This window comes from Mesoplodon densirostris, chromosome 11, assembly GCF_025265405.1.
Source record: "Mesoplodon densirostris isolate mMesDen1 chromosome 11, mMesDen1 primary haplotype, whole genome shotgun sequence".
Taxonomy (NCBI): Eukaryota; Metazoa; Chordata; class Mammalia; order Artiodactyla; family Ziphiidae; genus Mesoplodon; species Mesoplodon densirostris.
The window spans coordinates 17804943-17832055 of NC_082671.1; the positions used below are offsets into that span (position 1 = coordinate 17804943).

The following is a 27113-nucleotide window of genomic DNA, read 5'->3' on the forward strand; positions in this document are numbered from 1 at the left end:
TCTCTCTCTCTCCCTCCCTCCCTCCCTCTCTTTTCCTGTCTTTCTTTCTTCTCCTTCTGAGATCCCTATAATGTGAATGTTAATATGGTTGATGTTGTCCTACTGGTCTCTTAAACTATCCTAATTTTTTTTAATTCTTTTTTTTTCTTTTGTGATTGTGTGATTGCCACTAATCTGCCTTCCAGATTGGTGATTCATTCTTATGTATCATCTAATCTGCTTTTAATTCTCTTTAGTGTATTTTTCATTTCAGTTATTATATTCTTCAGCTCTGATTGGTTCTTTCTTATATTTTCTGACTCTTTGTTGAAGTTCATACTGTGTTCATTCATTCTTCTTCTGAGTTTGATGAACATTGTTATGACCATTACTTTTAATTCTTTATCAGGTAGATTACTTATCTCCATGTCATTAAGGTCTTTTCCTGATGTTCTGCCTTGCTCTTTCATTTGGTACATTTTTCTTTGTTTCCTCATTTTGCTTGGCTCTCTGTTTGTTTCTGTATATTAGGCAAAACTGTTATCTCTCTCAGTCTTGAAGGAGCGGCCTTGTGTAGGTGATGATCCTTTTCATTCAACCCTGCCCTAGCACTTTGTCTCTAGAGTCTTTGTGGTTGTCTGTATAACCTTATTTATTCTTGATATGTCCTTGTTGTTGAGAGTGTGCCCGGATCTGTCAGTATTCCAAGGAGAGGAATCTCATTTTGCACCTAGTTTCAGGCTGATTGGAAGCCAGGCCCTCAGGCATCAACTTTTAAAGTATGCATATATATATATATATATATATATATATATATATATATATATATATATATAGTTCTGTGGAGCCACAATCCTAATTCCTGATGGCCTACTAATCAAAAGATCTCAAGATGTCCCCTAGACAATAGGTGCAAAAATTGGGGCTACTGATTAGTGTATAGGCTTTTTTTCTGGGAAGTCTCATCAAGGTATAGTGAGATCAAGTGGGTTTGAAAGGTTGGTGCCTTCCTGCTTATCTTCCTGGAAGTGCCTCCTCAGCCTCTAGATGTGTAGGAAACCTGTAGCCTGTCTTTCAGGGTAAAGGTTCAGGATAAGTAAATAGGCCATTTTCATAGGAAGACTGGGGTTGTGCTTCAGTCTATTGTCTATGCAGTGCCCTGGCGGGGGGGTGGCCTACCAAGAACTATCCTTCCCATTGTTGCATTCCCATAGAGGTCAGGAACACCAGCCCCTTTGGCCACCAGGGCCAGGCAATCAAGGGGTGTCCCCTGAGGATTGGGCTGACCAACTGGCTTTAACTAGGTAGCTGGAGAGTGGGTGGGACTTGCTCTCTTGTTTCAGAAAGGCAGCAGGAAAATGACTTGAATGTGTTTACCCGTGGGCTTCAGCAATGGAGAAGGAGAGTGTTTTGTCTGTGTGCATGTGTTGGCTTTAAGCCAGGAACAGGAGAATGTTGTGGTTGCTTACGTTCACTAGCCCCAGCCACGGGGCAGGGGAGTGTTGAGTTGGCTTTAGGTTGGGAGAGGATTAATGCTGCAACCACTCACACTTGCCAGGCCCAGCCAAGAGGTGGGGGAGTGTTGCAGCCACCTGCACTTGCACAGAGACTTTAGCTATGGAGTAGGGGAATGTTGTGACTGTTCACACCCATTCACCGTAGTCAGGGAGAAGGGGAATGCTGCAACTGCTGGAGTCCTCCAGCTTCAGCAAGGGGGCCAGATAGTGCCACAATCATCCTGGACCACCTCCCCACCTCCTGGGAGCAAAAGTGGCACCAACCAGCACCTCTGTCTCCAGAGAGTGTTGTTATCATCCCCTGATCTTCCAGCCATTGCTTTTAGATTTGCAAATGACTCTTTTTCCTGTGTAGTCTTAGCACTTTTCAACTGCTTCTATTTCTCTGGGTCTTGGGGCAAGTGGGACCATGTGTGAGCCCTTTAAGAGGAGAGTCTCCATTTCCTATAGCACTTGGATGTCAGCCTCATTGGTTTTCTAAGCCAGAAGTTTTGGGCACTTATTTCTCTGGTGTAGATCCCAGGGGTTGGGGTGTAAATCCATTGCTCCCCCGAGAAAAGTACCTGTCTGGTGAGATCCCTCCCTATTGTGTGCTGCCACATTGGGGGTGAGATTTTTGGCAAGAGCACTTCTCTGTCTCTCTTACCCATATTGATGTGGTCCTTTTTATCCTCTGTATTGGAGTAGGTATTCAGCTAACTCTCAGATTGCTTTCAGAGGGAATTAGTACATATGTAGCTATATATTTGTTATATCAATGGGAGGAGGTAAATTTAGGCTCCTCCCCTTCCACCATCTTGAACTGCCAGAGCCCAGTCTGGTCTTTCTTTATTGCAAAGTGCAAAAGCAAGAAAAGGCAAAAACTTTATGGCTGGAGAGAGATGTAACAAATATGCCATGGAGGACATTTTTGCTAGGAAGTTTAAATTTCATATTTTTAAAATCATGAGAAGCCATTAAAGGGTTTTAAATAGTGTGGTCAACATACCATGTTTGTAATTTAGATTGGCTGGCCACTTTAGCTGCAGTAGAGAATGAATTTGAGAGGACAAGACCGGAGACTGACTGAGCAAGAAAGAGAAAAAAATAAATAAATAAACCAAGCAAGTCAGCACTTTCTCTAGATGTCTAAAAGAGGTATATTGGTTAATATGACACAGAACTCTATATCACGTGGCACATCTTAAGAGCGATGATAGCCTTCCATATTTTCTGTGTATTTGAGGCCTGGGCATTAGGCAAAGGTCACTGTTAACTTCCTTAATTATTCATAGACCTTATCTACTTTTCATTAGGTGACACATATAAATGCCCAACAATAAGGTACTAGAACTTAGCCAATCTGCTGGCATAAATGCTGCCCACACCAAATTGTTGTCTGCTCCCCACTCTTGTGAGTATCTATGCCTCTGCTCATGTTGCTTTCTCCACCTGAGTTTTTTCCCTTCCTTTCCTAGAAAAGTCCACTACTTATCATAACACTCCCTCCATAAAGCCTCTTATTTCTTCCCTTGACCGTCTTCTTCTTGTGTCACATGACTGCCTGTAAATATTTCTATTGTAATATTACCTCTTACTGATTTCTTTCTAAGGGTCAGGTACAATGCAAAGTACTTTTCACAGACATACAATCTTGTAATAACCCAAGCATTCACCCCAGATTACACTTGGTGAGACTGAGAATCTCACACACATGATGTAATGTGCTCAAGATCTGGTGGTTAAGACCAAGGTTTGAATCTAAGTATATCAACCTCCAACATTTATATGGTTTTACTAATGCCAGACTGTTCTATTTCTTTCTTATCTTTTATACTGTAAGAAATTTGAGAACCAAAATGACCTCTCTCTCTATACACACACACACACACACACACACACACACACACACACACACACATACATACCCATGATGCCTGTCAAGTAAATAGTGGGTGCACAAAAACTATTGTTTGAATGAATGAATGTTTAGAGCAATACCACTAGTGCTAGGTAGGTACTGCAGTAGCTAGAATTCCGCATAACTGAAATGGGGCAGCATAGTGTCAAATCAACTTTTTAAGAATAAACTGAAGCATAATGTCTTCTAGGTCCATCCCTGTTGTTGCAAATGGTAGGAATTTATTCTTTTTAAAGGCTGCATAATATTCCATTGTATGTATGTATCACATTTTCTTTATCCATTCATCTGTCAATAGACATTTGGGTTGTTTTCATATCTTATATTCTAAAAAAATGTTGCAATCAACATGTGAGTGCCGATATCTCTTTGAGATCCTGATTTCAATCTTTTTGGTTATATGCCCAAATTGTAATTGATGGATCATAGGACAGTTCTGTTTTTATTTTTTTTAGCACCTTCCATACTGTTTTCTGTAGTGACTGCACCATTTTACATTTCCACCAAGAGTGAACAGGGTTTCACTTTAGCATTATGCTAATTGAACTAAGTCAGTCACAGACAAATACTGCATGATTCCACTTATATGAAGTGTTTAAAATAGTCAAACTTGTAGACTTTTGTTTCTTGGGAGGTTTTGATTACTGATTTAATGTCATTACTAGCAATGAATTTGTTCAGATTTTATATTTCACCATGATTAAGTCTTTGTAGATTGTATGTTTCTAGGGATTTATCCATTTCTTCTAGGTTGTCCAATTTGTTGGCATATAATTGTTCATAGTAGTCTTTAATGATCCTTTGTATTTCTGTGGTGTTGGTTGTAACATCTCTTTCATTTCTGATTCTATTTATTTGAGTCCCCCCTCTTTTCTTCTTGATGAGTCTGGCTAAATGTTTATCAATTTTGTTTATCTTTTCAAATAACCAGCTCTTAGTTTCATCAATCTTTTCGGTTGTCTTTTTAGTCTCTGTTTCACTTATTTCTGTGCTGATCTTTCCTTTCTTCTACTAACTTCGAACTTTGCTTTTACTTTTTGTCTAGTTCCTTGAGGTGTAAAGTTAGGTTGTTTATTTGAGGCTTGTCTGTTGGAGTATGTACTTATCGCTATGATTGTCCCTCTTAGAAATGCTTTTGCTGCATCCTATAAACTTTGGTATGTTACATATTCATTTTTATTTTTCTCAAGATACATTTAAATTTTTCATTTGATTTCTTCTTTGACCCATTAGTTGTTCATTAGTATGTTGTTTAATCTATACATATTTGGTAATTTTCCAGTTTTTATTGTGTCATTAATTTCTAATTTCATACCATTGTGGTTGGAAAATGTGCTTGATATGATTTAAGAGGATTAAAATCCTCTTAAATTTGTGGACTTGTTTTGTGGCCTAACATATGATCTATCTTGGAAAATGTCCCATGTACACTTGAGAAGACTGTGTATTCTGTTGCTTTTGGATGTAATGTTCTGTAAAAATCTGGTAAGCCCATTTTGTTTAATGTGTCATCTAAGTCCAATGTTTTCTTATTGATTCTCTGTCTGGATGAGCTATTCATTGATGTAAGTGGGATATTTAAATCCCCTATAATTGTATTGCTGTCAGTTTCTCCTTTTAGGTCTGTTAATATTTGCTTTGTATATTTAAGTGCTCCTTTGTAGGGTGAGTAAATATTTACAAATGTTATGTCCTTTTGTGAGATTGACCCCCTCGTCATTATGTAATGCCCTTCCTTGTCTCTTATTACAGTCTTTGTTTTAAAGTCTATTTTGTCTGATATAAATATAGTTACTCTGGCTTTCTTTTGGTTTACATTTGCATGGAATATCTTTTTCCATCCCTTCATTTTAAGTGTGTGTGTGTTTGCATCTAAAGTGAGTCTCCTGTAGGCGGCATATAGATTTGTCTTTTTCTTTTTTTTTTTATCAACTCAGCCACTCTATGTGGAGTGGCTTCCATCTTTTGATGGAAGAATTCAGTATCTTTACATTTAAAGTAATTATTGATAGTATGTGTTTATTGCCATTTTGTTAATTGTTTTCTGGCTATTTTTTATAGTTCCACTCTGTTCTTTTATTCTTCTCTTGCTCTCTACCTTTGTGGTTTGATGACTTTCTAGTAGTATGCTTATATTTCTTTCTCCTTATCTTTTGTATGTTTGCCATAGATTTTGTTTTTTGGTTCCCATAAGGTTTTTTTTTAATATTTGTTAGGAATGATTTTTTTAATATAAATTTATTTATTTATTTTTGGCTGTTTTGGGTCTTCATTACTGCATGCGGGCTTTCTCTAGTTGTGGTAAGCAGGGGCTACTCTTCGTTGCAGTGCGTGGGCTTCTCATTGCAGTAGCTTCTCTTTGTTGCAGAGCATGGGCTCTAGGCACATGGGCTCCATTAGTTGTGTCACGTGGGCTCAGTAGTTGTGGCCTGTGGGCTCTAGAGTGCAGGCTCAGTAGTTGTGGCACATGGGCTTAGTTGCTTCGCAGCATGTGGGATCTTCCAGGACCAGGGCTCAAACCTGTGTCCCCTGCATTGGTAGGCAGGTTCTTAACCACTGTGCCACCAGGGAAGTCCCTCCCATAGGACTTACATATAAAAATTTATATTTATAACAGTCTATTTTAAGTTGATAACAAGTTTAACTCCATATTATAGCTTAACATTTTTATTTTCCCACACCACATTTTATGTTTTATGTTAGCTGTTATCAAAAAGACAAGAAATAGTAAGCGTTGGTGAGGATGTGGAGAAAAGGAAACACTTGTGCACTGTTGCTGGGCATGAAAATTGGTGTAGCCACTACGGAAAACAATATAAAGCTTCCTCACAAAATTAGAAATAGAACCACCATATGATCCAGAAATTCTGCTTCTGGGTATTTATTTGAAGAAAACAAAAAGACTAACTTGAAAAGATATATGCACCCCCGTGTTTATTGCAGCATTATTTACAATAGCCAAGATGTGGAAACAACTTAAATTGTTCATCAATAGATGAATGGATAAAGAAGATAAGAAGATATGTTGTGTGTGTGTATATATATATATATATATATATATATATATATATATATATATATATATAAATAAATATATATAATGGAATATTATTCAGCCATAGAAAGAATGAAATCTTACCATTTGAGACACCATGGATGGACTTTGAGGTCATTATGCTAGGTGAAATAAGTCGGAAAGAGACAAATACTGTATGATTTTTTTATATGTGTAATCTAAAAGAAAAACAACAAGCTCATAGGTACAGAGAACAGATTGGTTGTCAGGTGAGGTAGGAGAGGGTGAGAGAAATGGATGAACCATGTTTGTTTTGTTTTATTTGTTTCAGTTTAAATAAATTGTTAAATTTAAAAAAACCTAGCCATAGTCAAACTTATAGAGACAAAAAATAGAATGGTGGTTGGAGATAGGGGGAAGGGGAAATGAGTAGTAGTTACTCCATGAGTATAAAGTTATGGAGTTACACAAGATGAATATGGTTTAGAGATCTGCTGTTTAACATAGTACCTGTAGTTAACAACACAATATTGTGCAGTTAAAAATTTGTTAAGAGTACCCTCAAGTTCAGATCTCACGTCGGGTGTTCTTACCACACAAAAACAAAGGCAAAACAAAAACAAAGGACACAAGAAGCTTTGGAAGGTGATGGATATGTTTATTACCTTGATTATGGTGATGATATTGTGGTTGTATACTTATTTCTAAAATCCTCAAACTATATACATTAAATATGTGTAGTTTTTAATATATCAATTATACTTCAGTAAAGCTATCAGAAGTACTGATACATTGAAGTAAACATGACACAATCTGATTTAGTAATTGAATTTCATGAAAGCAGAAAATAGTATAATGGCATGGATGGAGGGGATCTTTTTAAGGATGGTGCTGTCTGAAAAATGGTAAGTTTACTGTAAAAAATGTTAAGAATCTGAAAACACTGGATAAAGTCACTAAGTGAAAACACTAAGTATGATAATAGCATGGTGAAAGTGCATTATGCTAAAAAATGTTAAGATTAATTCACACCTTTGTACAAATTATCATGTAAGTACTGCTATTCAAATACCAATTTACTATGTGAACATTTAAGTGCCTACTATATGACAGTTGCAACTCTGATTGAGTCTTCTACATGACAGTCTATCAGATGTCAAATACAAATATGATTCTGCTTACTAAATGACAGTGCCTATTATAAATAATTACATATATGGTCTTGTACCTACCATATAAGAGGTACACATATGGCCACTACAAAAATGAATGTCAGATTTATTGCCATTCAAGAAATTAAAGCTTTGTAAAAGATGTTAATCTTGTAAAATAACAAGTAAACTAAATTCGACTGGAGTTGTGTCATACATTATCCTGAAGCCATATAGAATATAGCAATGAGATGACACTAATTTAAGCCAATAATTTGGGGTGAGATTAATGTTGTGCAGTCAATCACAATGTCCCCGAAGGGGAGACTCACAGAAGGCTTCACACAGGAAGCACTGTTTGACCTGAAAAGATCTGGGGAAGCAAAGCACATTCAGATAATTGGAGTAGCTGAACACAGTTTCAGAAACATAAAAACCCTTGACATACTCAGGGAAAAAAAGGAGTGATTTTAATATGATTGGAGAATAAAGTATAGGGTGTAATATGTTGGAAAAAGCCAGGGGGAGATAGGCAGGGATTGGGTCGTAGAGAACAATGTATGGCATACCAATGAAATTAAACTTTACCTGGAATTTTATGGTGTGGTGTATGTGTGTGTGTGTTGTCTGGGAAGTTAGTTTTGCCTTACAGATCATTTGTTTATGATAAGGAGGTTTGGTGGTGGGGAGTAGGTGAGAGAGAGAGAGGAGAACTTTAATTTAGATAAGGAATTTATCTAAGGCAGTAGAGGTAGAAGAAAGGGTCAGGTACCAGGAATGTTAAAGAGGTAAACTCTACTGATCTTTGGGACTAATTATAAATGGTCTCTGAGGAAGAGGGAGCATTCCCAGATGGCTTCCTGATTTCTGACTTGGGTGACTTGGTAGATTAGATTGCTATTCACTTTGTTTAAAATATAGAAAAAGAAGCAGGTCATGACTGGAGATGGGAGAACAAAGCATTGATGGAATTCTGCCCAGTGTGAAAGTGCAAGCTTTTTAGATTTACAGATTCAAGTCCACTTCTAGGTTGTCCTTGGCTGTGTGACTTTGGACAAGTTGTTGAGGAAATCAAGTCAAATTGGGAGAGGGATCAAATAGCCTCTTTAGGAATAGATACAGTAATCAAGTTACTTAATAAAACATTGAATAATTGAGAAAGAATTAACATTAACAAGATTCTTTTGTTGAGTCTTTAACACTAGTTAGTATATGTCACAATCTGATTTCACCAGCAATCTCTGTAGATGCAAATTTAGATAATTCCAATTCCATATTGTCAATCTTTGGAAGCCTTAATTAAGTAGCTATTTGGCACACTATAAAATCACTAATGTCTATGTTAATATTAGTAGATGTGTGTAATATAAACATATCTAAATAAATCTATATAATCCCAGAGGAGTAGTAAACAAATGAATTATGGTTTTAAAAGATATTTTAGTTATAGTGCAACATAAAACTATAAATATGTTCCTTGCCCTCAAGTGAGGACAAGGCAGATGAACAAAACATAGATACTCACAAAGAACAAGACAAGGAAACCAGGAAATTACATTCTTAACATAATTTTCCTCTTTTCCAGTAAACTATAGTAGAAGAGGTAAAAAAGAAATAAGACTATTATTTAAAAATATCTGTACAAAAATTCATTACAAAGTCAACATATCAAACAGCAAACATAGAGGAATTTGTCCTGAAAGCCTGTTTGATGAGGCCAGAGCAGATAGTGGATTTCTCATTAAGTTGGTGGTATCCGGATAAAGAGAGCTTTACAGGAGAGTAGATTCATTTTAACTGGAACAGGTCCCTGTGGAAAAAGACGTATGTCCCTGAAGTTCTCTAGATTATCTGGGCTTTGAGTCTAGACTACTAGGTGAAGCAATCGTTTTCTTATTTCATTAATTCTCCTTAAAAATAAACTTACTCTATATTCTCTGGAAATAAAAGCTCGAATTGTGTTTTCCAGAGGAAGTGAATGTGTATGCTATGAATTCATCTGTCTGGAAGTCTGGAAAATGTTACTGAATGTGGTAAACATTTATCAATTTTAAAGACAACAGATAATAGCACAAAATCAGTAGTGAGTGAAACCAAATCTCTTAGGGAAGAGATTATTTCTCAGCACCTATTTATGACCCTGAACTTGCTACAAACAGAATAATAATTCTAGCATGTAGTAGGGTCTTCACATATTCATTGAATGAATATAATTTTGGAAAGTAAGTAAACTACAACATTAAATTAACTAAACACATGGCATTTAACTATTATTTATTAACAGGAGTCTGTTCTTTGGCTGTCACCCCATGTATTCAGCCATGGTTTTTATTCAGACCTTAGTCATTGGTTGATCTCATGTTTCAGAATTTATGGCATATCTGGTATGATGCATTAGAAAGATACCTTGCATTTATAATCATGAGTTTATGTCAGAAATCTATGATTAGCTTGTCAAATACCAAAAAATGACTTGTCATTTTCCTTTTGTTTCAACATGTAAAGCCTTTTCCTTCTTCTTCCTTGCTCCAAATGGTAAAGGCTTTAAATTTGGTATGACATGGGTGTCTATATGAGTGGAGTGTGTGTGTGTTTGTGTGTGTACATGTTTTCTAGGGTGAATAAGTCCATGTGACTTTCTATACTTACAGATTCCTTTGGATTCTAAAAGAAGGAATGTTCTAAGCAATCATTTTCCAGTAAGGTAACTCATTTTCTAGAAGAGAAAAGGAGGTTTTTGTTTGTCCCATATACAGTTGATAAATTATGTTTTGTTGAATAGTTTTTTAAAACCACACCGATTCTACCTCTGGAGTTAGGGCTTTTAAATATTATGTCATCCCCACACTGAATGTTCTCAATATTAAAAATGAAATTTCATAAGATAATCTATAAGTTTCTAGTTAATAAACTATATAGCAGTCATTCTTATTGTTTCTGAGAGAACAGTTTCATTCCCCATGACTCACATATTCCCACTTCACCCATTTGCGTGTGTATTCCTTTTAGGCTATATTATTCTTTCCTGTCAAAAAAGCTAGGCAAAATGAGAACAAACAGTGACTAATTTCATTTTAGCATGACTCTCATATCAGAAAGCATGAGAGACATTTAAATGAGGAGGAAAAAAAAATCAACCTTGATTTGACAGTTGTTTGACAAAGTAGGAAAGTGAATTTGAAAGTGCAGGGAGCTGTGAAATCAGTAGTCACGTATTTTTGTTCCCAGCTTCTCAAAATCTTATTTCTCAGAACCAGGAATTGAAGATAAACTTGTCAAAACAAGTGACCCTTGCTCTTTAGCCTATCGGTCTCATGAAAATGTGGACACAGCTTAAATTGCAGAGTGTCCCAAATATTTGGGTTTTGTAACAAGATGCTTTCCAGCCCTGAAATTCTGCGATTCCACAGTGGAACCCCTTGAAATTGTTCTGAGAAAGGAGATGGCTTCATGCCTTACATATGATGTCTCAAGTTAATAGCAAGGAGTTGTTTGACAAAATGTTGTGTTTGTCCACGATTATGTCTAGAGCTACCTTTTTTTGGGGGGGGGTCTCACCATGTGGCATGTGGGGTCTTAGTTCCCCAGCCAGGGATGGAACCCGTGCCTGCTGTATTGGAAGGTGGAGTCTTAACCACTGGACCACTGGGGAATTCCCTAGAGCTACCCTTGACCAACCAAGGTTATGCTGGGATTTCAAGATAAATGTGAGTATAGATATATGAATTTGTAGTGATTATAGATTTAAATCATAGTTCCTCTTCCTAAAGTACAACCTGGGAAGGAAAAGAGCTTACCTAAACTACTAGGTTGGGAAATTATTTGTGGTTGTTGGCATTAGGGAGTGAAAAAGGCAAGATGGAAAAGAAATCTCCTCCCCACCCTGCCCTGTGATACTGTGATATAGTAAGGACATATTTCGTCTTTTTCTCTGGTTCCTGGTACAGACGGGGCTCTTGAAACTCTTGGAATTTCCTGAGAGCAGTGAGAGGAGCATCTTTGTTATTCATAACCAGCTCCTTTCAGCCACACCTGAGTTTATGCTAGTGCAGTGACTCTTGGTGGACCGCTGGATAGCGTCAGGATGGGGGCTGGTTGCTGGAGGAACCAACCACATGATTAGAAGATTGGAACTTTCAGCATCCCCACTTCCCCTCCAACCTCTGAGAGGGGAGAGGGGTTAGAGATAGGGTTAATCACCTACCGCCAATGATGTAACTGATTATGCCTACATAATGGAACCTCCGTAATGCCCCTAGACAACAGGATTCAGAGAGCTTTCAGTTTGGTGAACCTCTTGTGGTGCTGAGAAGGTGGAGTGTTCCCAGAGAGCCTGAAGGCTCTGTGTCCTTGCCCCCATCCCTTGCCCATGCATCTCTTTTTTTTTTTAAAGAAGATGTTGGGGGTAGGAGTTTATTAATTAATTTATTTATTTTTGCTGTGTTGGGTCGTCGTCTCTGTGCGAGGGCTACCCCTAGTTGTGGCAAGCGGGGGCCACTCTTCATCGCGGTGCACGGGCCTCTCACTATCGTGGCCTCTCTTGTTGCGGAGCACAAGCTCCAGACGTGCAGGCTCAGTAGTTGTGGCTCACGGGCCTAGTTGCTCCGCAGCATGTGGGATGTTCCCAGACCAGGGCTCGAACCCATGTCCCCTGCATTGGCAGGCAGATTCTCAACCACTGTGCCACCAGGGAAGCCCCATACATCTCTTTTATTTGCCTGTTCCTGAGTTGTAATAATCAACACGTAATAGTAAGTCAACTTCTCCCGAGTTCTGTGAGCAAATCATCAAATGTGGGGAGGGGGTCGTGGAAACCCTTGATTTATAGCTGGCTGGTCAGAAGGATCAGAAGCTTGGACTTGTGATTGGTGTCTAAAGTGGGGGACAGCCTCGTGGGACTGAGCCTTTAACCTGAGGGGTCTGCACTGTCTCCGGGTGTCACAAGTAACTTATAGGACCCCCAGCTGGTGTTCAGAGAGTTGAAGAATTGATTGGTGTGAGGGAAAAAAAGAGCACACTTTTGGTGTCAGAAGTGCTGTGAGTAGAACTGCATCCCTCCTCCCGCCACTGCCCACATCCAAATAATAACCGAGCCCTGCCAATACTTCCTAAACATTTCATAAATCGGGCTTTTCTTTTTATTTTCTGTCCCTATAGTCACTGTCTGGATTCAGTACCTTATCACCTCTCCCCTAGACAAGGCTGTACACGGTCAGCATAAATTCTCACTTCTCATACGTTACCTCCTTTGCTTAGAACATTTTCTTCCTCTAATTTAACCTTATGCCATGTCTGATTAACCCCTTTGATCCTGTAGATCTCAGTTCAGGAGATTCCTCTGAAACTTCATGTCAGGTCTTTGGGAAAGACTACCTATGTCCCTAGGAAGGTTAGGGGCACCTCATCTGTTCTCAGTGTCATGCGTATAGCACCCTCACTATACTCCCTACCTTGCTTTCTACCTTTTTTGAGAAGAGGGAGCTTCTTAGTTATCTTTATATTCTCAGGATATAACAGAGTACCTGCGCTGGAAGAGTTGTTCAGTAAAATCTTCCTTGAGGGCCTGAAGCTTGCTCTGAATTTCCACTGTAGAGCATCAGCAGAGTCAGCTGTGCTTCTGCATATAATTCTTACCTTTGCCCAAGATATGAGCTGTTCTAGGAAAGGTTTTCCCTTCAGGTTCCATTATCATTCATCTTTACACATCTTCCTAAAACATATATCTGACCACATCTCTACTTTCATTACCTTCCTATAATTTTCAAGCAAAGTTCAGGATGAAGTTAAAATTCTGGTTTATCCCTTAATATCTTTGCCTCCAGCCTTTGTCTATCTTGTTTAGCATCTTCCACTTCTCCATGTGCATCTTTTGTGCAGATTTATAGAACTACTTTTGCTTCTCCATAAGCAACATGTGTTTCAAGCTTTTATGACTGCACATGCATTTTCTCTTTCTCCTAATGCCTCCTTCCTGCATCTGAATCTTTCCCCTCTTTTAGTGTCAACTCTTTTGGGAAAGACTTCTCTGAGCCATCTCCACCCACATCACTTCCCTTATCTGAATCACTGTTCTCATTGTATCTCTATGACATAGCTATTACAATTCACTATCATTGTTAGTTTATGTTTCTTTTTCCTCTATAGAAGTACAAACTCATTGAGGGAAGGACCTCTGTCTTCCTGGAACTACATTTTCAGCACTATGTGAAGTATTTGGCATATAGTGTGAGATCAACTGAAAAGGAAACAAGGAGAAGGAAGAAAAAGAAAAAAGAGAGGCGACAGCAGTAGTCATGTACTAATTTCCATATATTTAAAATCATTCAAAATAGTAACTTTATACACAAGGGTCTCAGTAGCTAACTGATTGCCTACTGATTTCTGCAATACTTTACAGAATAAAAATTAGTTTTCCAGTCATAATTCATTTGATCCCCACAAATGCATAGGTTTCATTGATATTTCCATTTTATTAATTTATTATTTATTTATTTTTGCTGTGTTGGGTCGTCGTTTCTGTGCGAGGGCTTTCTCTAGTTGTGGCAAGCGGGGGCCACTCTTCATCGTGGTGCACGGGCCTCTCACTGTCGCGGCCTCTCTTGTTGCGGAGCACAGGCTCCAGATGCGCAGGCTCAGTAGTTGTGGCTCACAGGCCTAGTTGCTCTGTGGCATGTGGGATCTTCCCAGACCAGGGCTGGAACCCGTGTCCCCTGCATTAGCAGGCAGATTCTCAACCACTGCGCCACCAGGGAAGCCACGATATTTCCATTTTAAAGCTATAGAAAAAGAAACTCAAGAAGTTCATGAAGTTAGGAAGTAAGAAAACCAGGATATCAATCAGTCTGATCAACACAAATCTGGACTGTCTGATACCGTACCCAGGACTGACTACATAATGTGTGGGACCCAGTGCAAAGTGAAAATTTGGGGTATGTTGTTCAAAATTATTAAGAATTTCAAGACGGTGACAGCAGAACATTAAACCAAGCTCAGTACCCTCGTGAGTGTGGGGTTCTGTTCAACAGCACAGATTATGTGCCCATGAAGCTGGCCCTGACCACGCTTTTCCATAATTCTAAGGTGCTCTTTTGTGTGCTAAGAATGAGGTTGGTAGCACGTTTATCAAAAGCAAACTCTGTCTTGTTGGATTAAGGAGAGAAAGAATTGATGTTGAGCACCAAGCACTGAGGATAATTGTTTTGGCTATCACCTTGTTAATCCTCACAATACCTCTGCACATATACCATCTCTTCTGTCTATTCTAACATCTTCATCACTCAACTGAGTCCTGTGTCTCTGGAGTAAAAACTTCTTAAAGTCCATTCCCCTGCCCGGTCTGAATCATTGCCCTTCTAGATGTTCTCACTGTAGCCTCTGCTAGCTTTAAGATGTCACCAGTGATGATATAGCTTTCTGTCCTTGCATAAGAACAAACTGAGACTAGAAGAGTCACCTAGCTAGGGAATAAATGTTGTTGGGAGAATTTAGGTTTTCTTCTCTTTTCAGTGCTAATCCAGTGTTCTTTTATGCTACTCTAACCCATTGAAGGTCACTTGCCCACATAAAGCATCCAGCAGTGGCCACCCTTACCATCTCACCTTCTTTTTATTCCCTCAGAAGAAGCACATTGAGGGTGGAGGGGGTGATAGCTGGTTTTTTAGGTGGAAGGTAACACACTGGGACACATATGGGTCTTAGCTGGGCTTTGCGATCTGGTAAAGGTATGACCCAGTGTATACTAGGGTAAGATGCATCTTTATCTCTACAGAGCTGGGATCAAAAAGGGAGTCAAGAAAAGTCATTTCTCTAAGAATAATGCTTAAGAAGCTATCACTTGCCTCTGAAAAGGGAGCCAGAATGCCCTGCTTTCCAGGAAGCTTGAAGACAATATGAGCATTCTTTACAAGATTTGGTTTGCTCAAATGCTAAATGTTCTTAGTGTCATATTGGAACTGCTCCATGGGCAAAATAAACATTTTACTGTGACATAATATAATCTCTAAAACATTGATTTCACAGGTTAAATTTTAAAACACATTTTAAGATGTATGTGCCTCTACCTTTAAATATGAACATTAATATTTAGAACAGCAGGGTAGAGATTAATGTTATAAGAGAAGACATGTGGAAGCCAAAAATCAGCTTCTTGAAGTGTATCAGCTTCTTGAGATATGATCAAGATTAATGTTTTTCATGGTTTCATGGGTTTAATTAATTGAAAATGAGCTAATTGATTTTGGGAAGGTGTTTAAAAAGTATGGTTAGAGATCAAGATTTTCTCAATTGAATTCATAAATCTTTGATATTCCTCAAACAGAGTAAGAAAGCATTGGTGTAAATGAGTCTCCTGTCAATCATATAGGGCCATGTGAGGTTAAATCAGTGAGGCTGCTGTTTTGAACTGGATGTTAATTCTCCATAAAGAGTAGTGAAGCTCATAGTAATGCAGAACCTAGTATGTAATTAATTTTTAAAATTAAAAAACTGTAACTTAGACGTAGACACTCTTCCAACGTATTGGGAGGAAACTGTGAAGAATTGAAGATTATTCATGGGCACATCCCAGGGAATCTCACTAATTGTTAAATAGCCTCTTTTTATAGATTTTTTTTCATTGTGACTGTGGGAGGAGTAGATGCATCTAAACTCTAAAGCACAGGGTGCAGCTGAGATGGACAGATCTAATAAGGGACTGATTCACCGTGTCTGCCAAGGTCTGCTTGGCAAGTGCTTTGGATCCAGATAATACCATTTCCTCCCCATTGTTTGACTGGGTATCTTTTCAAAAGCATAGCCGTATTACCTCCTGTCCTTCCAACTCAATCACTCTGCATTTCCTTCTTTATTGTTGTGATGGAGGTAATACTTTGAAAAACTTAAATGTGCGTTCTTTTCTAGCTTTCCAAGCCTATGACGTTTCTTCTAGTTGGCCCAAGAATTCATCACACCTGGAGAAGATTAGCAAATGTTGTTGCAAGTAGGACGATGTAATAGCTTCTGACATGGAAAATAAGGTTTTTCAAATTCCTTAAGTTTCCTTGAAGTGTATCAAGAACACTGGTGGATAAAGAGAGGGAAGAAGTTAGCAATTCATCCAGAAATATGTCTTCTTATTTTTTCTTCCTTGGGCTGCTGCTCAAAGACATAAAAGAAAGTAAGCAAGTGAGAGTAAGTGAGGCTACAGTTGACTTTTGTGCCCATTTCTCATTTGAGACTCTGAGCCTTATAAGCTCTTCCTCACATGACTTTATGAAGGAAATATTATTCTCCTTATTTAAAAAAAATTAAGGCGAGATGAACAAAATTAAGTGGAGATGAACAATTTGTTCAAAATCATACAGATGGCAAAGACCTTGATTTGAATCCAGGACAGTCTGACTAACCACTTTTCACAATACCATACTACCAATAAGCAATTCCATACATACCTCTGTGTACTGAATTGTGCACAGTTAAAAAAAATAAAGTTAATGAAAGTAGTGAAAGCTAAAATAAAGTCAGTAAAACTTTTATACTTTGCATTTATGGGATAAATGGGTTTCTGATCATATTGTTAGTTAATGTGGTATCAGGGTATGACAGTTGCTATGCTGCTTTAGCAGTCTATTAAAACCTCCTAAAATTTTGAGTCAAAATCAAGATTTAATATGTAACTTGAACTTCTATTTTGTCTTGCTAAAAAAAATGTTTGGGCTGTACTTTTGCTCAGTTGCATCCAAACTAAAAGCATTTTTTTTCCTCATGTGAATCTCTTAAACAGTTTTGTTTATTGATAATCAAAAATTGTAATATAATTTCTGGTCTAGACATCTAGTACCATAGACTTCTACATTTGTAATTTCTTCAACACGTCAGGTAATAAATTAATTGCAACAATAGATATGCTCTTTGAAGCTCTTTTAAATAGGGTACTTTGTTCATATTCCAGCCATTCCCTTAGAGATGGTGTAAATATTTCAAAATTGTTTTGGGAACCAAACTCTTTATACATAGGTATATTTTGAGTCTTTGTGTTATTTAATCCCACCATCCAACAGAATATAAACTATCTCTCTCAGCTAGATGTTATCTTCACTTTTAGGTGCTTGGCTCTTAATTTATATGTTTTAAAGTATTATTTTATAGTAGTTTATTTGAATTAAGTAAGGCACTTTTCACATCAGCTTTTAAAACTTGATGGTTTTGTTCTCTTTTATTTATTTTTTTTGGTAGACTTGATGTCTCTGGTGCAAGGCTTGCTTTTGCTTGTAATCCTACAGTGTTGCCAATTAAATGATGTGGCCGTTGAAGTAATGTTAACCACCCTGGATTAAAAATGTTCTCAAGCAATTAAGCAGTGGTTGTAAATCCCTGGAATTTGGAAAAATAATCAGCATCATGTGATAGTTGCATGACACATGATGGATCTAGTATTTAATGTACAAGCGCTTGGTTAGAAAATGAAGGTGAACACCTTGTACAATTTCACACCTAAGACAGCATCAAGCAGAGGGGGGAAAAAAGGAAGAGTGGGGAATATGTGAATCCTGATTTCCCGGAAAAGTGAGGGGAGGCAAAATTTAACTCTGAGAAAAGTGATAAAATGGCAACAATTGCATTAACTCAGTTACACAAATTGTGAAACACAAGTCACAATTTTTACTGTGATTTTACAAAGTGAACATTTTCTCAACATCCTATTTGATAAAAATAAGTAAATGTTGTGGGCAACTTAATGTGACTTAACTAATCAAACACTCTAGTTGCGTCTTTTCCCTGCCTGCTTGGTGATAGCCGCCTGTACCAATGTATTTGTCTGTTGTTTCACTTTCCTAATTTTGCCTTTATTCATACAAATATTTTTATTATCACCAGTCATTTGCTATTTTGCACATGGTTCCATTTGGTTGTTGTTTATTTCTTCTAGGTATCTATGATTATGTGAAAATGATGTCAAAAATGGTTGTGCTTTCGTTTTTCACAAAAATCTCCAGGTGTTGAACTGGGGAATCATGCTGTTGTCAGTAACAGTCATGTGACATAGCTGAAATTTTCATCATCTTCAGTAAATAATCAGGGTGTTCAGAATTATATAGGATCTAGCAAAGACTGTTAAATTTATGAAAATACATTATGGACTGTGCATCACATAGGATTAGATTTGTCTGCAACTGATAGAAATTCGCAAATGACAATGTTGTGAGCAACACAGGGGTTTCCTCTTTCAGGCAAACAGAATCTGAGTGCTACCTGTCCAGGGCTGGCATGATGCCTGCATAATCATTAGGGATCCAAATGCCTTCTCTCTTGCTGCTGGGCCATAGGCACTATATGGCTTCCATTTCATGGTCGCATATGGTTGATTAAGCTTCAGTGTCTGGTCTATGGTCCAGCCAGTGAAAAAGAAGAACCCAAAAAGAGCAAGCTTCAACTATGGAGGAAGAGGGGGGGAAATGTATGTTGGGGACAACTTGCAATCTCAGCCACAAAATTATCAATCCAAATTATCTCAAACATAAAGGTACAATACTGAGTATTTAAAAACATTGATATTCATATTTTCAATGGTAAAACTATAGAGCATTCTGCTGTTTGTGCCAATGATTTTACCAAACAATTTAGTTATAAGAAGAGACATTTATAACACAAGGTGTTGGAAAGAAAAATTGGAAAGAGAGCCCTGGAAAAATAAAATACAAGAAAGATATGACATATACTTTAAATTATTGTGATTTTAAAGTATATTTTGTGGGAAAACTGTGCTCATAAAGGACCGAACCTTTACTCAGAAGAGGTTGAATAAAAGAGTGCAAGTAAATTTTATCTTTAAAAGAATACATTTCATAAAAAATGTTTACTCTTAGGAGGGCATAATAGCTGTATGAGGGCAGGAATTATTTTGTTCACTGTTATATTCTTGGCACCTAGAAGAGTGCCTCCAACAAAGTAAGGGTTAAATACATGTTTGTTGAGTTATCAGATGATTGATTGATTACATTAGAATGAAAGACAAGAAATATTTCAATATATGAATTACAAGTAGATTCCTACCAAGGGGAATATAGTCGATACTAAATGAAAAAAAATCAACACGGTAAATGAGATCACTTCCTCAACTTATTTAATAATATATTATGAGAAAGCTGTAAGAAAAGAACAATTTAAGTCTATATGAGACCCACTGAAAATGTCAAAATATATCCTAATTTAAAAGATCCTAAATTTCATCAAAGTAGAAAAAATGACGGGGATCAACTTACATAGAATGTAAAAATTTTCTGCAGCAAATCACAATAAAATATATGACCTGGCCTGTAACAGAGTCATGAAATTGCAGAAAATTTAATGAAGTAGCTGTGGAATTTAAAGAAGAAAATCACAGAAGTTTATGCGTTTATCATTATGCATGTTGTTTGAATTTGTAAGTGATAATGTTTTGTGAATAAGTGAAAACGTTATGAAAAGCTCTCAATTCTGCCATGTCTTTATATGACACCACTCATAAATATGCAAAAGGATGAATAATTCTCCAAAATATGTAAGCAGAACAAAAGCATTAGGAGGGAGCTATGAAAGTTGCAAAAGTTTACGTGTACTTTGTCTTATTCTTGGTGTAATTGAGACACATCTGGAGATTATTGAGTTTTCCAATATTCAGGTGGCTGGTGAATCAAGTATTTGGCTGACAGAGTCCAAATTTAAAATTATAATTTTTAAAAAAGTTTTTTAAAAAAATTCTGTGCTGTTTTTAGAATTCTTTCTCATAGCAATAAGCAAATTTTATTAAAGACCCTTTTTCTTTGCCTTCAAAAGAGAAACATTATTTCATTTTTTTCTCAGAGATGATAAATATTTTAAATGGATTTGGGAAAAAGGGAAAAAATATATCACAGATGCATTTCCAAAGCTTTCAAAGAACATACGCCTCTTCAAAATGTCATGCGTAATGGATTTTTCTTATTTCGGAAATGAATACTTAGAGAAAGCAACATTATGATGATCACTGAGAATACCATTTTGTCTGTTTTGTTCACTGTACTCCCTGCTCCTGGAACAGGACCTGGCACATAGTAGATGCTCAATAAATATTTGGTGTGTGATTGATTGAATAAATGACTGAAAAGCTAATTAGATGCATATGTAATCCTAGAAATTCAATTTACTGAAATTCTGCAAATTTTAACTTCATCTATGAGTGTATCAACATAATCAGTTTTGGCAGTTGATTTATTGTATGTGATATTCATAATAACAGAGCTGGCACTTAACATTTTGAATTGGCCGATTGTTACAGCAAGAGCAGATGACTCATTTCCATTCCACTTTATCCTTAAGATTACTTTTAAAATACCATGGAGAAACATATTAGTGGTTGCCATCGATGGATGTTGGGAAATAATCCGTAACCAAATTGATGGAATCAGAAGGGCTTAGTGGCGCTGGGAAGAGATTTCCTAATCTGTGGAGAGAAAGTGATGTTTCACTAATCACACCCCCTAAGAACTTTATGCTGCAATTTCATACATTCCCATAATTCACATTTTGGATTTAAGCCTCTCACTTCTAACATATACTGCTTTGGTTATAATTTGATATGATGTCACCATCATTGCTAGAAATGACATTAAGGAAATTAACGTTATTTTATTAAAAGCTTCCAGTATTATTAAAATTAATGATCCACTTGCGAGATTACTCTGAAGCTTCACATAAAGCTTTTGTTTTGTTTTGTTGAAAGTCCTTATGTAGAGTAACCACTGCTCTGTGATTCCAAAGAATCACAACCTGGATTCTAAGCATTTGCATTCAGCCTACCTAGGCATCTTGGGAATGGGAGTATAATATGCGTTTTTAACTGACTGGAGAATTAAAGTGACATAGTAGGACTGAATGGCCAGTTTCTAAAAGGTAGCTTGCCAATTGACCATAAAGGAAATTCAGTAGAAGTGTGGTGCAACTCTCTACTGAAATTATTCTCCCTAATATTACCAGTGGAGGCTTTGCCAATTTCCCTCAGTTCGGATAGTTTATAATGTCTCTGTTACTTTCCTAGTATTGCACCTCCACTCTCCTTTAGTTTGGTATCCTTCCTTTGTGCCCTTCTCTCTGGCTGCTTTTACTTTGTCCTTCACTTTTGGATCTTCTGTTTTTTAAGAAGTCAGTATTTGTTAGTATTCAGTTTCTGGCTCCCTGTACATCATTTTGGGTTTTCAGTGTTCATTTCCTTGCTTGACTTCATCTCCCATCTATGCCTGGCTCTACTAACTAAGATTCCTGAGCCCCTCTGCTCCTAGTGTGGCATGGGTTTCACCCTAGAAAGGAGAGGATAGCATGCCATACCCCCATCCTGCCATATTTCTAAAATGTACCTCTTCTTATGTCACACCCCTACTTTCATCCCTTCTCAGGATGAAGTTGAAATTCTCTAACATTTCCTATGAGGTTTCCCAGGATAGGGTCCAGGCTCACCTCTCTAAGACCACATTTCATCATTAGCTGTCTATCAATGTTGAATATTTTCAGTTCTCTAAATGCCCTCTGTTCTCTTTCCTTCAACATGCTTCTCTCTATGCTGACCGCACTCCCCTCCCTGATTGACAATGCCTTTTACTCTCAGGACTTCGTTTGTGTATCCGGTCCCTCATAAGACCTTCACTGTCAACTTATGGCTTGCAGATGGTGCAGTTACCTACTCCCTGGCCCCTTGTATTGGACTTACGACTATCAAAGAACTCCTGGTATCTCCAGTATTCTAATTATCTAATGACTTCATTCTCTACTGACTAAATTTCTTGAGGACAAGGCCTGTGACTTGTTCACTATTTTATGTATAGAAAAATGCCAAGCATAAATTAAGTAGCCAGTATTTTTTAGTAAATAAAAAGGTAGGTATTTTTTCTTTTTCAGCATCATAGTCCAAAGGCTCAAAATTATTAATATTTTCTTTCCCTAGACTTCTGTGGATTTTACCCAAATACATGAATTTAAGATTATATGATAAAGGACAAATAATTCATTTAAAACTATTTTAAATTTCTATTTTAAAATATAAAATTACCTTTGAGCATTGCCTTGGCCATCTCCTGTGAATTTTGGATATAGATCATTCATTATCCTTTGTTCTTAAATAGTTTATAATTGTAGATTTTTTTTTGGTCCAGTATTTAAGAGCATGGTTTTGAATTGTTAAATAGTTAGGATCCTTCTTTACTATTTCTTCTGTAAATATCTAGTTGTATTCTTTTGTAGAGAGAGACTATAGGTAGCATATTTTTGACTCTTTGGAATTTTTTTTTCACAAGGTATATATTGTTTTTGAAGGGTCATGTGCACTGGTTAACTTTCTATTGAAAGGTTTACAAAATTTGATATATATAAAATTCTGAATTCTATTATTCTAATTTTTTTATATCATCATATGTATTCTATATAGTTGGTTAGGGGCTGAGAAATGTGTGTTAAATTATGCCTATGTCAAATAATCACTAAATGCCAAGAATTTTTCTTTATGTATTTTGATACATTTTATGAGTTTTACCTCTTATTATTTTCATGATCCTCTTTTGTCCATGCTTTAAAAAGTCTACTTTCTATTCTACTTTGTTCAAATTAATATAGCTGTTTGTCTCATTTTTCTTGATGCTTCCTAATGCACTGTCACCCATTTTTTTCTGTTTTACTTTTCCACGCTGTTTTGTTTCAGTTGTATGTCTTTTAAGTAGAGATCATTTGATTTGGAGTGCTATGAAATGTCTCTTCCGTTTCCTCTCAAGCCGAATGAGAGGGGATTCAAGGAAGCCCTTTAAAGAAATTGCCTGGTGTGTGGGTGTCTGGGGCACTGATATTCTTGCTAGAAAAGCCTGAAGTCTGGTGGCTTTAGGAACAGCTTGCCATTGCCAGAAGTCTTTGGAAGGAAGAATTCATTTGGGCTTTCTGGGGACTCTTGAGGGCCACGTGGAAGAGAGAGATATGAGTGGAGATACCTTGGAGGGCGTTAGGCTCTTGAGAGAGTGGAATTGGCCTCAGAAATTCAGGGTGAAGTCATAAATGTCCAGGCAGAGGAGACCTCACCTGTGTTAAGGGAGCAACAGTGGGGGATCCCATTGCCAGTGACAGGGCTCCATAGAAAGTACAAACACACTCCAGAAGAAAGAATCAGCCTTAGATTCCAGCCAAGCCAGAGAAAACCAGTGACAGGTTATACTGGTGACTATTAAATGAGAACTTTCTTGGGCCTTACCTCTCTCTAATATGTCTCCTCGAAATCTGGAAGCTCTAGAGCCAGCCTGCTGATGGGAAAAGGGGCAGTGAATGAGAAGGAGGGAACTAGAAACCTCTCCACGCTAGGTTTCCTACCTACTCCTTAGCCTGAGCGGGGAGGGGAGGAGTTTTAAATGAAGTATGGAGTCTGGAGTATCACTTGGGAGTGATCATTTAAATATCAAAATTAAATGTTTTGTGACTAAAGGTGACCAGAGAACTTTTCATTTTCTGAGAGTGATCAGAAAGGTCGTGGGGTCTGCTTAGATTTCTGCTTAGAATTAGCCTCAGAGGACAGATTTGAATGGGTAGTGAGGCAAAAGAATTAAGTTTTCTGTTACATTCTTGGGGGACTAATCATAGCTGCCAATGACATTAAAGTTTGCCTTTTGTGTATTTTCCCTGATCCCTGCTTCTCAAATACTGGTGTGTATCAGAACACCTGGAGAACTCACGACGAACACAGTAGATCAGGCTTGTTGAAGAGGGTAGGCCTGAGCCTTTGGGTTTATACCAAGTTCTTACATGATTCTGATTCCAACCAAAGTTTGAGAACCACTGTCTTGGATATGTTATAGTGGAAAAGTAGATGAGGCTGTCATGAGCTGCTTGCTGAATGCAGATTAAATCAGAATTCCCCCTGGAAGCTATCTGTAACTCCAGTCATTCCTATGTTTCTCAAATTGGTGGTTCTTCCTATGTCTCAACAGCCTTTTTCCTGTGTCTCATTCGTTTACATCCTGAAAAACTAGTGCTCTTATCACCATTCCATGATCATTCCACCTCATTTTATATCTAATTATAGTTAGGATGCCTCATATTTTACTGTAATCCTATGGATCATGAGGCAGTATGATGAAGGTCTCAGAAAAGGACATTGGCCTTGATACAGCGATGTCTTAATAAAGGAAGATGTTTCCCCTATTTCTTTAGATATATTCTTTTCATTTTTGACTTATATCCTTTCATGTTAATATAAATTATTTTACAAAACCTATATATTAGACATTTAGGATTTTTACTTTCATTTTCCATTTCAGCTAATAATTTTCTTCATTCTTTTGAATTTATTGTTAACATCTGAATATGCATTAAAAATATGGAATGCTTCATGTATTTGCATGTCATCCTTGGGGAGGGGCCATGCTAATTTCTGTATTGTTCCAATTTTAGTATATGTGCTGCTGAAGCAATCACTCAGCCAATATTTTAGAAAATACATTTGTTGTATTTATGCATGTATCAATGGATTGTATATTAGTTTCCTGTGGTTTCTGTAACAAATTACCACAAATATGGTGGCTTAAAATAGCAGAAATTTATCCTCTCACAGTTCTGGAGGCCAGAAGTCCAAAATTAGTTTCACTAGGGCCTAAATCAAGGTGCTGCTAGGGCTGTGCTCCCTCCAGAGGCTTGAGGGGAAAAATCTGTTCCTTGCCTGTTTCAGCTTCTGTGGCTGCCAGCATTCCTTTGCTTTTGGCCACATAGCCAGCATCTTCAAATCTCTTTTTGCTGATCAGAGAAGAAAAAGAAATAAAAGGAATCCAAACTGGTAAAGAAGAAGTAAAGCTGTCACTGTTTGCATATGACATGATACTATACATAGAGAATCCTAAAGATGCTACCAGAAAACTACTAGAGCTACTCAATGAATTTGGTAAAGTAGAATACAAAATTAATGCACAGAAATCTCTTACATTTCTATACACTAATGAAGAAAAATCTGAAAGAGAAATTAAGGAAACACTCCCATTTACCATTGCAACAAAAAGAATAAAACACCTAGGAATAGACCTACCCAAGGAGACAAAAGAGCTGTATGCAGAAAACTATAAGGCACTGATGAAAGAAATTAAAGATGATACAAACAGATGGAGATATATTCCATGTTCTTGGGCTGGAAGAATCAACATTGTGAAAATGACTATACTACCCAAAGCAATCTACAGATTCATTGCAATCCCTATCAAACTACCACTGGCATTTTTCACAGAACTAGAACAAAAAACTTCACAATTTGTATGGAAACACAAAAGACTCCAAATACCCAAAACAATCTTGAGAAAGAAAAATGGAGCTGGAGGAATCAGGCTCCCTGACTTCAGATTATACTACAAAGCTACAGTAATCAAGACAGTATGGTAATGGCACAAAAACAGAGATATAGATCAATGGAACAGGTTAGAAAGCCCAGAGATAAACCCACGCACATATGATCACCTTATTTTTGATAAAGGAGGCAAGAATGTACAATGGAGAAAAGACATCCCGTTCAATAAGTGGTGCTGGGAAAACTGGACAGCTACATGTAAAAGAATGAAATTAGAACACTCCCTAACACCATACACAAAAATAAACTCAAAATGGATTAAAGACCTAAATGTAAGGCCAGACACTATAAAACTCTTACAGGCAAACATAGGCAGAACACTCTATGACATAAATCACAGCAAGATCCTTTTTGACCCACCACCTAGAGAAATGGAAATAAAAACAAAAGTAGACAAATGGGACCTAATGAAACTTCAAATCTTTTGCACAGCAAAGGAAACCATAAACAAGACCAAAAGACAATGCTCAGAATGGGAGAAAATATTTGCAAATGAAGCAACTGACAAAGGATTAATCTCCAAAATTTACAAGCAACCCATGCAGCTCAATATCAAAAAATCAAATAGCCCAATCCAAAAATGGGCAGAAGGCCTAAATAGACATTTCTCCAAAGAAGATATACAGATTGCCAACAAACACATGAAAGAATGCTCAACATCACTCATCATTAGAGAAATGCAAATCAAAACTACAATGAGATATCACCTCACACCAGTCAGAATGGCCATCATCAAAAAAATCTACAAACAATAAATGCTGGAGAGGATGTGGAGAAATGGGAACCCTCTTGCACTGTTGGTGGGAATGTAAAGTGATACAGCCACTATGGAGAACAGTATGGAGGTTCCTCAAAAAGCTAAAAATAGAACTACCATAGGACCCAGCAATCCCACTACTGGGCATATACCCTGAGAAAACCATAATTCAAAAAGAGTCATGGTGATACACCATATTAACAAGTTGAAGGAGAAAAACCATATGATCATCTCAATAGATGCAGAGAAAGCTTTCGACAAAATTCAACACCCATTTATGATAAAAACCCTGCAGAAAGTAGGCATAGAGGGAACTTTCCTCAACATAATAAAGGCCATATATGACAAACCCACAGCCAACATCGTCCTCAATGGTGAAAAACTGAAACCATTTCCACTAAGATCAGGAACAAGACAAGGATGCCCACTCTCACCACTCTTATT

At 37.3% G+C, this 27113-nt stretch overlaps 1 non-coding gene across 1 annotated transcript; it reads right to left on the bottom strand.

Annotated features, from left to right (window-relative positions):
* Positions 1 to 24895: 24895 nt before the first annotated feature.
* On the bottom strand, positions 24896 to 24999 carry LOC132499611 (U6 spliceosomal RNA). The gene has a single exon (XR_009533856.1). It is a non-coding gene; the product is annotated as a U6 spliceosomal RNA (small nuclear RNA).
* Between the last annotated feature and the right edge of the window lie 2114 nt (positions 25000 to 27113).